The following is an 11,857-nucleotide window of genomic DNA, read 5'->3' on the forward strand; positions in this document are numbered from 1 at the left end:
CGGATGGTAACCTTGTTCAACTGACGATAACCAATACACATCCGCATTGACCAATCCTTCTTCTTTACGAAAAGCACAAGAGTGCCCCAAAGGGAGAAATTCGGTCTAATGAAACCCTTGCTCAAAAGATCTTGCAACTATTCCTTCAACTCTCTCAACTCAGTTGGTGCCATCCGATATGGCAGAATAGAAATAGGGCTAGTGCCCGGCTCTAGATCAATACAAAAGTAGATATCACGATCGGGTGACATACCTGACAAGTCCGTAGGAAACATCTGGGCGAACTCGCTCACAACAGGTACAAACTCAAGTAACAGAGTGTCAGCACTGGTATCACGAATATGGGCCAAGTAGGCTAAACATCTTCTATCAACTAACTTCCTGGATCGAAGAAATGAGATAATCTTCTTCGGGGAGGGACTAGGAGTACCCTTCCACTTGAGTCTTGGAATACCCAGCATAACAAACGTGACTATCTTGGCATGACAGTCCAAAATCGCATGTTAAGGAGACAACCAACTCATGCTCAAGATAACATCATAATCTACCATATCTATCACCAAGTCTACCCACGTACCATAGCCCACAAATGTAATTGTACAAGACCGACAGACTCGATATACCACTATAAAATCTCTGACCGCAATAGATACATGAATAGGTATGTCAAGTAGATCACAAACCATATCCAAACCCATAGAGAAATATGTAGACACACAAGAAAGTGAAACTCGGTCAAAAAATACGGAAGCCGCTTGCGACGTAAAAATAGTACACGTGATGACAACATCGGGGAAGCCTCCCGCCTAGCTCGCTGTGGAGAGCATAACAACGAACCCGTCCGCCATCGCCCTACGAACCACCATAACCACCCCAACCTAAACGAGTCCCGCCTACTGTCGATGTCCATATCCGGCGGGACCGAGATCCGTCCTCTAGGCCGAGGGCAACCTCTACCAGAAGAGTGACTACCTCTACCAAATTATGCCCTACCTCGACTAGAAGACCTACTCCATTTGAAAGATGGCCCAAATGCTGCATGCGCGCAAAGGCGAGGGTTCCGATACGAGTACTCTCGACCGCCTCCGTCGTAGCAGGGGACAATTAGTCCTGACATGCTCCGGCTCACCACACTCATAACAAATATTATTGGGTGCGGCTACGAACCAAAGCCGATGAACCAGAATGCCTTCTATGATTCGAAAACCTAGAATAAGAATCTGAATCGGTTGTCCCCAGAAAATGCTAGGCCCTGAAGAACCCCCATCCAAAGTTTGAATGGATGAATGAATCGAGCGACCGGAGTAGAATTGGGAACTCTGCCCATAATGGCCCTGCCCTCTGTAAACTGTACCACTGAAACTGCCCTTTTTTTGGGCCCTCTTATCCTCAACCCTATCATAACTCTCCCGCCTTACTGACTCAACCAAAGTGACATCCGCCACATCTTGAAACGAAGCCCCTATAGTCACTAACTGTAGAGCCGCCAACTTTAACGAAGTATTCAACCATTTGACAAATCTCCTCACGCTCTCTCGAAGCTCGTGGGGCATAACCGAAGAGTACATTCAGACAAGGAATGAAAACGAGCCTCATACTCAGCAATGGATAACCCTCTCTGCTTCAAATGACTGAACTCGTCATGTATCTTATCCCTCTAAGTACGCGGGACGTAATTCTACAAGAAGATCTGATAAAACCTGGTCCATGACAACGAGTGTACTTAGTACCGACCGACACTCGACATACAACCTCCACCAAAACAAGAATTACCCACCAACTAGAAGGACACATAATAAACTCTATGTGTCTCCACATCCCCTAGCTTGTGGAGCCTCTCATGACAATTAATAATAAACTCATAGGCGTCCTCCCGCGAGTGCCGCAGAGAAATGAGGTGAGGCTTCAGCGTATCTCCCGAACAAGTCTTGCTCCTTGTGGGTCATCACTAGACCTGCCATGGGTCTAGGAAGGAAATCTAATCTGGGAACCTCACCTATACGGGGGAGCCACAATGCCTGGCAAATGCCTTACCTTTTCGAGCAAGGAACCCTCTTCTAGACCCAATCATCCAACCCAACTCTCTCGCCATCAAAGCGTCGTGTAACACCTACCCGAGTCAATCCCGCAGGTTCAACACTCGAACCAAAGCATTAGATAGAACTGAAGTAGCATAAACATTAGATCCCAACCCCTCCTCCTCAAAGACCTCATCCTGACGATCCACCTGTGGCTCAGGAGACACGGATCTAGCTCTCGGCCCGACTAGCCACGGCGCCGCCCGCCCACCATGGTCGCCCTCCGCCTCTCGCCTCCACGACCTCTATCTCGATCCCTACCATGTGCCGTGACCCCAACGGCCGGTACTAGCATCTCATTGATCGCAGCTCTAGTACGAGTCCTCACCATCTCTGCGAGAATAAAGAGTAATTTGATACCAAGTCGAACCAATTAGATACCAATTAGGAACAAAAGTAGCGAAAAGGAATGAAAGAATGGAGTTTTCCTAGTGTCCCATCGCCTCTCGATGATAACTACAGACGTCTCCGTACTGATCCGCAAAACTCTACTAGAAATTTTTTTATACTTGTGAGATCGGTTAACCTAGAGCTCTGATACCAACTTGTCACGAACCAAATCGTGGTCGCGACGGCACCCACACTAACCCCCGGTGGGGCGAACCATCCCTCAATCAATCTTAGTTAAATTTAATCGGCATATATAATACAACCAAACATTATATAAGTCTTAACTTACCATAAATACTAAAGTGCGGAACACCGAGTCAAATACAAATACGTCTCCAAGGATTGAAGTCATAGTACAAGAACGACTAATCCAAATACAAGTTTAGAAACATTATAATTGTCAGATCACTAGGGAAATACTGTCTAAAGGATAGCGAAATAGACAATAACGAACAGATCTAGGGCTGCAGGCTGGCAGGTGGCTCACTCTCTGATCTCGAGATAAGAAGCCTCTGGGCTAAACTCGAGGCCTCGATGTAGATCCTCGTTTCAAACTTCGCACTCGGAAAAAGTGCGGCAAGAGTAGTATCGAGACAACACACTTATTGGTAAGCATGCAGGACGACTAAGATTGTATACACATATGAAATACAAAATCACAAATGGAAACACAAGATAAGACACAACCAATAAAGTGAACAGCACATAATATCCCAACACCATCAAGTCATAGCTCAGTTAAGCTTCTATTCCACAAGTCTGCCAAGTTCTAAGGAATACCTCCTCCATTAATCACAACACAAGTACAACTCGAACAAAATCCGATAAGATAATATATGATATGATAATAAGAGATGCAATGCAAATGAGATGATATGCCGTGCAATGCAATGACCAATATCTCGAATCTGTACAAACATGCTATAAGCATTTGTCATTTCAATAGTCATGACCCATGGGGGACCCGCGGCATCCATGTACTAGCCACCCTGGATGAACTATAAGTCGTGGCTGTATCAACATATCAACAATAATCATATGTCACTTTCATCATTCTCTTTCTTTCCATTTTGATCCCGTTTCATAACTCTTCATCATGTATGAACGTACGAATGCAAGAATGAGGGATCACATGTTTCCAATGATTATGATATGGAATTCAATAAGCACCATAAAGCCAATTCAATCCTTGCATGAATTATCAAACTAGCATGGAAATGTATCAGAAAATCAATCTTAATTCCAACAAATAGAACCAACACATCCCCTATCACCATAATCACATAATCAAGTACACCACATGTCAATAATTGCATAAAAAATGGTGACAAAACCACATAATTAGAAATCATAACAATCTAGTAGATTAAACACCACAACTATGCCCGAAGGCCTATCATGCTTTCCCCGTCAACAACTACGTAACATATGCGAGTCGCTAATCAAATTCTAAGAAAATAAGCCGTAACCCAACTCGAAGCCAAGCACGAGCCTTCGAACCTCAAATCGGGCCTTCCCCTTTTAGATTTCCTCAGAACTCTCAAAGTCTAACAATTAAATGATCTACATTAGACTAGAAATCTAATGATACATATATTGCTATGCTTTCGAAAAAACCCTAAAATAACCCCAAGAAGTGACCCTGACCCACGAGGGTAAATCGAAAATAAAGCGTATAAACTATATTATCCATACTCTAGATAATCACCAACCCTTAATTCCATGGAAATCTAATAACATTTGGGCCTCGATTTCATTAATATCCAAAAATCCCCAATTTTAACCTAGGTTCCCAACCAAACATTAAAACCGCTAAACAATGATAAGATAATCAATCGAAAATCATGTAACTTGGATTAGGAACTTACCCTCAAAGCAAAACTCTCCAAACCAACTCAAGAACTTAGGAATTTGAGTAGAGGAAGAACTCTTGGTTTGGAATTTTTATCACTAATGGACTGCCTCTTCACGATCTCGATGCGAGACCAGCAATCGCGAAGAGAAAGCGAGGTACCACTACCTCGGGCCGACTCCTTCGCGATCACGGCCGCATGGTGCAACGGCGATCGCGAAACACCGCGATTGACCCCGGCACACACACGCGCCCTGCGCATTCACGGAACTCTCGCACGCGATCACGAAGGCTTGTTCCCCTCGGGCTCGCGATCGCGACGCATTCTTTGCACCGTCGAAGAAGGACAGTACAACAATCGTTGCAGTAGAAAATGCGGTTTTTGACTCACACCCCGAAACCTCGAGAAAATTTTTGAAACCTTTGATACAAAACAAATATGTAAACTAACTACAAAAAGAATGCTACGAAGCACGCACATGTCCCTCGGACCACGACGAAGGTCATTCGACCGTCAACCTCGAAACCCCCAAAAGTCAAGTTTCCAACCCCCGAGGACCCGAAATCGCTCTCGAGTGCCTCGAGACCGAACAAATCACCCCACAGTTACAAATGATACCGTCCAAACGTCATGGAATCGACGGAAATTTCCAAAATGGTTCGTTTGCCCAAAAGTCAACTATTAATCCGTTTTTCGCTTTAAGCCTCTAATTTCTTCAAAACCAATCTGAATGTAAGGAACCATGCTCGCCCATCCCCATGAGTTAAATGCATTAACAACAATAGGTGAAGGGTCAATAGGAGTTAAAAAGGTCGAAAATCCAAACGACCAAACAGGTCGTTACATTTAAATTTTCTGATTCATCATCAATCAAAGAATCTTTATCTCTTCAACGAAATGGCGGATACATCCAATGCATGAAGTCAACATTATCATCGAAAGAAAAGTTTCAATTATCATCGAAAGAAAATTTTTCATCGGCGATAAATAAAGCACAAAGACAAACAATTCCCAATGGATTGTATCGGCCGTTACATCTTTTCTCCCGCTAACTATATCGTTGTACTTTCAAGAGGGATTTTTATGTATGCGACAACTTAAGTTTTTGGTTATGAGCAACCTAAAATGAATGAAAGCAACATACACCCACAATATCATTTATAAAAAAGTATTAGGTAGCGATGACAATTACATGATTATACATCACAAAAGCAAAATAAGTATAAATAATTACAAATTTCAACTAAACTTGGATTGTTTATCTATTTAGGTTCAAGCTATGCGATTATCTTGACATACTAAAGCAAGTCGCCACTCAACGATCAGCATTGATCATCGGAAAATGGCTTACTATATCCGTTCATGCATAATTTTAAAAATAATTATTAGCTTAATGGTATTGATATTACTTAACAAAAAGTGTACAGTAATGCCAAGAGGTATACGATCATCATAAGTATATGACTCGACAACCACGTGCAACGCACATGCTGAGAGACTAGTTATATTAAAAGCATGAACTCCCAACTTAAAAGTTAAATTACGTAAATATCTTTCTAGATAGGTAGCGTAAATATCTAAATTTTAATTATAAATAAATAAATAAAATTATAAAGCAACCCCAAACCCGAAAGGGGATGTGTTTTTCGGATATGTTCCATTAAATACGCTCCTTCAAAAAAGTTGTGTAACTACCCAATTAAGAATTATGTAAGATATTCTGTTTGCGTTAAATAAAGTGTCCAAACTTCCTAATTCATTTATCGCTACATGTATCATGATAACTTTACCGTCCAAAGAGGAGCATAGAAGCTGGTAATGTTACAATTGCCATTATCTGTGTTCTTCGGGGTTAGGTTCTTGCTTAGCCGGAGATCTAAAGGTTGATAAGAACCCTCAATGATAGTATCCACTGGAACATTCAACCACTTAAAATAGAAGGAGTCGAAGCTCTTTACTAAGAATAAGGTGGATGTTATGGGTGTCATTAAAACTAGAGCGAAGGAACATAAATAAAAAAATTATATTGGGGAAGATTGCATTAGGCGGTCTTCTTGTGTAATTCTTTGTATGGCTTATAATGGAAGAATTTGAATACTTTGGAAGACTTACGTACAACGAAATTGAGGTGGTACATGAATACCATACATTGCAAGCTGAAGACTCAAGTGGCCGATTCTCTGCACTTAATTTTTATTTATGCGAAGAATGAAAGTCGCGATAGAGATGTACGGCGTGTCGATTCAACTGGCAAATGGTATCCAAAGGGCATGGTTGCTGAGTGGGGATTTTGACAATGTTTTGTCCATTGAGGACATGATAGGCTCCCCTATTCTCTCATCGAAATATAAGCTTTCAACACTATTTTGATACTCTCCGGCTTAACGGCAGTAAGATCCCCAAGGGTGGTACTTTACTTTCTCTAACAAACATATGCTAGATAAGAGAGTATACTCATTGATTGGGCATTAGGGAATCTCAATTGATTGCCTTTATGGTCACGTGGCAAAACTTATTGAACCCGGGTGTCAGATCATTCACCTATATTGTAAAGCGTGTGCTTAGTCTCGACCTATCTAAACTATTGAAACTACACTGCAGCCAGGTAAAACCATCTTATCCTTGGGAATAGTGGATTTATCCTAGGAGTGGGTTACAAACCACGCTAAAATGTTTCATTTATCGATGAAGCTTAAAGGTTGTGCAAAAAAGCGTTTGAAGGAATTTACCACGTACACGGATTATGCAGCGAGAAGTTACAACGGGCTAGACGGGGGTTGAAGTTATTTTAGCTCGGTGCAACTCAACCACTTTGCCTTACACAAATTAAACATGAAAAAAAATGTTTCTTGGAAGATATTCGGAAGTGGATTTACATAGAGGAACGAGGGTTGTAAGGAAAAAATCCAAGGCTTTGATGGTTATCCTCTGTGGTGACGCGAATACAAAGTACTTCCATGCTACATGCATAAGACTTACCGGTAGGAATCTTATCACCTATGTGTATGATGATTTTGGAAATAAAATAGTTGACCACAAAATTAGTCAAGCTTTAGTTTATGTCTACAGCTCGTAGGTTCATCTCTCTTGAGATTTTTCTATGTCGAGTGCGGAAGTCATAAGGAGTGATCCATGCATATCTCACATATATAAATGCAAGTTGATTAGCGTAGTTATAGACCAAGATATTCTTCAAGCTTTTAAAGGTATGTCGTACGACAAATCCCCTGGTGTTGATGGATTTTCTATAGAGTTTTTTTTCTAAGAACTAAGAGCCGATTAAATATAATGTTATAAATGCACGTTAAGGAGCTTTTGTTCTTTGAGCCTACTTTAGCGCTTTATTCTTTATTTCTTGTGACCTTGTACCAAAAGTTCCATCCCTACCATGTTAAAGACTATAGACCCGTAGCTTGTCGGCCACTATTTACAAGATGTAACCAAAGTCTTGACAAAGATGGTAAAGAAGGTTAGTTGGCATATAGTCGATCTGTGATACGCTTTTATTGGAAAGGAGTATCATAGGCGATTATTTTTGTTTAGTCACGAGGTATTAAACTCATACTCTAGAAAAGGGTTATGCAAGATATGTGAAGGTGGATTTAAAGAAAGCTTATGACTTCTATTGAATGGAGCTTCCCTAAAAAGTATGTTGCTATCCTGGGTTCCTTATAAATTTATACTTTAAACAATGGAATTTATCTCGTCCGTCTCTTTACTCCGCTTGGTCTTAAATGGTAGGTTTAGCCACACCTTTTCAGGGAGAGAGGAATAAGACGGGGGGCCCAATGTCCCTACCCCTGCTGTGATTTCCATGGAGTACCTCCAAAGGGAATTGGTTCTTTTATAGCAACAAGAGAGACTTTAAGTTTCATCGAATCTAGAAGTTGGGGTTATTAGCACATCTAACTTTACGGATGATTTCTTTATGTTACGCAAAGTGGAGGTAGAATGTAATCCCGTATGTTACAGAATTCCCGGATATTCTCGGCCGCTTCGAGGTTAGAGGCAAACAAGGATAAACGTTCCCCGAATATATGTGGAGGGGTTGCTCCAAGTTTGGAAGAGGAAATCTTGCAAGTGTTGGAGTTCTGAAGGGGAACTTCCCTTTCAAATACTTAGGGTTCCACTGTCCTAATAAAATTACGGGCTGAGCTTACCTTTGGTGGAGAAAATTACGAAACAATGTCGTTGGTCCTAAACTCTTGTCTTATATTGGTAGGACTCGATTGATCAGAGTCGAGTGAGTGATCTTTGGTATTCAAACTTATTGGGTACCAATCATTATTCTTCCAAAGAGGATACTTACATGAATGATAGTGTATGTAGAACCTACTTATGGACAAAAGTTCTATTTCTAACTTAAGAAACTCTAATATCTTAGGCAAAGATGTGCCAAAAGTTGGCGAGGGGCATAACATACCTACTTTTATACAATCGGAATCATGCAACGATATTGGAAACAACTTTAGTTTATTAATAGAAAGAAGGATTGTTTGTGGAATGGGTAAATGAATATTATATGAAAATTGAATAATTCTGATATTTTTGGTATCATTAGAAATGCACTTGGGTGAGAAATAAAATGTTGGATTGCGGGAAATACTTGATGCGAACAATCTTTCTTGAGACTCTTTTATGATAATGCTTAACGCAATGGTTACCCGACAATTTACATTTGTATGGGAAAGTATTGCATGCATAACAAAATATCAATCCAAGAGACAAATTTATCGTATGTTTGAAGCAGTTATCGAGAAGACTTTGCCATAGTTGACAGATTGTTCAAGATCGGGGATTCACGTGCCTACGAGTGTATCTTCCGTGATAATGCTTCGTAGAGACCCTTGATCACATTTTTTTGCTTGTTCTTGCTACTAATGGTTTATGGTGTCACGACCTCGAACCATCAGCCACGACGGTATCCGGGCTAACCACCGAACACCACTATTCCGTTATCTATATGCTCTCATTCATAATACTTACTCTCAACTTCATAGAAATATATCATCATTTGCAACATAATTATTTTATAAAATACAAGCCCTTTCTACATTTAAACATATATATATATATATATACGTATATGCATACAACTATGGGACCATGCTACCCACACCGCGTATCTACCAGCCTCTACTGAGTACTAGACATGGGGGACAGACCCCCCCATGCCCAATCAGGAAAATATACATATATATATAAAAATAATATGGCACCCCCCGGAAAATGGAGGTTCAATCACCCCCACCCCCCTTGCGATCCGGGATCACCTCCCCGTCTACCCCGGGGGTCCCAAAAAAAAGTCCGAAGAAAAGGAGCGAGATCATCGCCCGAGTATGTAAGGCAAAACAATAATAAGATGCCAATAAAATAAGAGGGGGCATCAAGGGGAAATTTCAGAATCGACCGAATCAAAAAAGGAAGTAATACTTTAGCTTATTTTTCATCCCATCATAAATTATATCGCATGTTTTTTAAAGCCCCCCCGACCAAAAGGGCGGTGTGATAATCAATAACATTAGCAATAGCTTTACCCCTGCGCCCCGGTGCCTCCCGGGGTTGGGGGTATCATCTCAGCCGCCCACTAGGGGTGTCCGCCTGGGCCCCCGGGCCCTGGTTAAAAGGGCCCCCCTTTGGGGGGAAAGCCCCCCATATGGCGCGGGGGTAATATCATTTTGTTCATCATGGTATGCTCATCATACTACATTTTATTAACATGTTTATCATAATATGCATATCATAACATACTTTTAGCAATACATAAGAGACTCATAGATAATCATACTTTGTCGGGGACGTAAGGTCGTAAACCCCCCGATGTCATTACGTGCATTCGTTTTATTCCCCCTCCCTTTGAAAAACAAACATAAGGGAGCGTGTAAAATGATCAACATTGAGGGGCTATGTAGGGTTTATTTACTTAATGGGGAACATTTTATCATAGGCTATGGCATCTCTAGTCTTAAACTTATCTTTCACTATCATCTTTTAAAAGATATCTCTTATCTCGTATGGCTATTCATGAACAAGAACTAAAGTTTCCCTTTGGGGAAATAGAACATTAAAGTAAAGGAGGGAACATGCCATGGGACTCATGCCTTAGAAAGAAAAGGGATAGCCTCAAAACCTTTTGTCACTTATTTTACCCTTGTTCGTTCTCCTTTAGTGCACTTGTTTATACCTTAAAAAGAATTTCGACTTTACTATATCGTCGTGAAAGCATACTTACTAAAGCTATAAAAATTTTGGGAAAAGTTTTCCCTTTGTTTATACTACTTTCCGCCATTTCCATATCAACCCCCAAACATTCATAATGACAATCACAAATATCCTTAACAACAATCGCCATTCATTCGTAGATTCGTATTTCAAAACCCTATTAAAATCCTCCATATTCATGACTAAAGTCCATCATCATTTTTTCCCAACCCAAATTTTATTTCATGTTCTAGGGTCATTTATAACGCATTCATAACATCAACATATCCATTTCCCCTGATTCAATTCAACCACAACTACTAGCAATACTATTCACACATTTGATGACCCATTTCCTATACACTTCTACAATCCAGTGTTTCAACTTATAAATACCTCACACAACATGTAAACATCATGAAATTACCTTAGAGAAGGGGAATAAGCTTAAAGGTATTCCCCCCTTTGCACCAAAAAACCCTTTCTTTATTTTTGGGATTTCTTGACTTGGGGTGACTTTTTTAAGGGTCTCCTTCCCCTTGATTCTCTTGATTTCTTGTTTTTGATCCTTGATTTTTTATGGGGTTTATCATGGATGGGAAATTTTTTGGAACACTTAATGTTTCTTTGGTGGGGAAAGGGGGGTGAAAAAGAAAAAGGAAATGAAAAAGGTTCCCCTTTTATAAAATACCTTTTAAACCAACCTTATACCAAAACATTGGCCTATTTATACCGCCTAGTTCGGCCGTAGACTTTTCCGGGAAACATACCCCATCGGGCTGAATCTACTTTTGGGCATACGGTCCATAAATTTTTTCCCCGCCCCATGTTTCCCGGGCCCTAGGGGGGGCCCCCTTTTTTTGAAAGTCGTTTCGTCGACTCGTTTTTATCTCCGATCCTTAGGGGAAACCCTTTTTAACACTTGTTCCACTTCAATACCATTCTAAGGGGGTGTTATAATCCTTTTCCCCAAAGGGTCAATTTAAAACATCATTAACTTTAAAACTCCCTAATTTCATCTCGATACCCAACGATGACCCCTTTTTAACAACTTTCTTTCCTTAACCCGAAATTGGTTTTTAAATCTTAAAGCATCATCAATTATTTCTTGCTTTTCCCCAACCTTTGTATACGCCGTCCTTCATGAGTCTTTCCCCCCGTACGCCAAAATTTAAATTTTCAAAACATTGGATAGGGACCCCACTTTGAGGGATTTCTTAACCATTGTACTTGCCCCAAAGAACTTCAAGGGCCGAAAATGGGAGGAAAAGAGACCCCGGGGCAAGGGGCAATAAATGGTTTTTTTTAAACTTGAATATTAAAGGGGGGAGGGAA

The sequence above is a fragment of the Lycium ferocissimum genome, chromosome 10 (assembly GCF_029784015.1).
Source record: "Lycium ferocissimum isolate CSIRO_LF1 chromosome 10, AGI_CSIRO_Lferr_CH_V1, whole genome shotgun sequence".
NCBI classification, from domain to species: Eukaryota; Viridiplantae; Streptophyta; class Magnoliopsida; order Solanales; family Solanaceae; genus Lycium; species Lycium ferocissimum.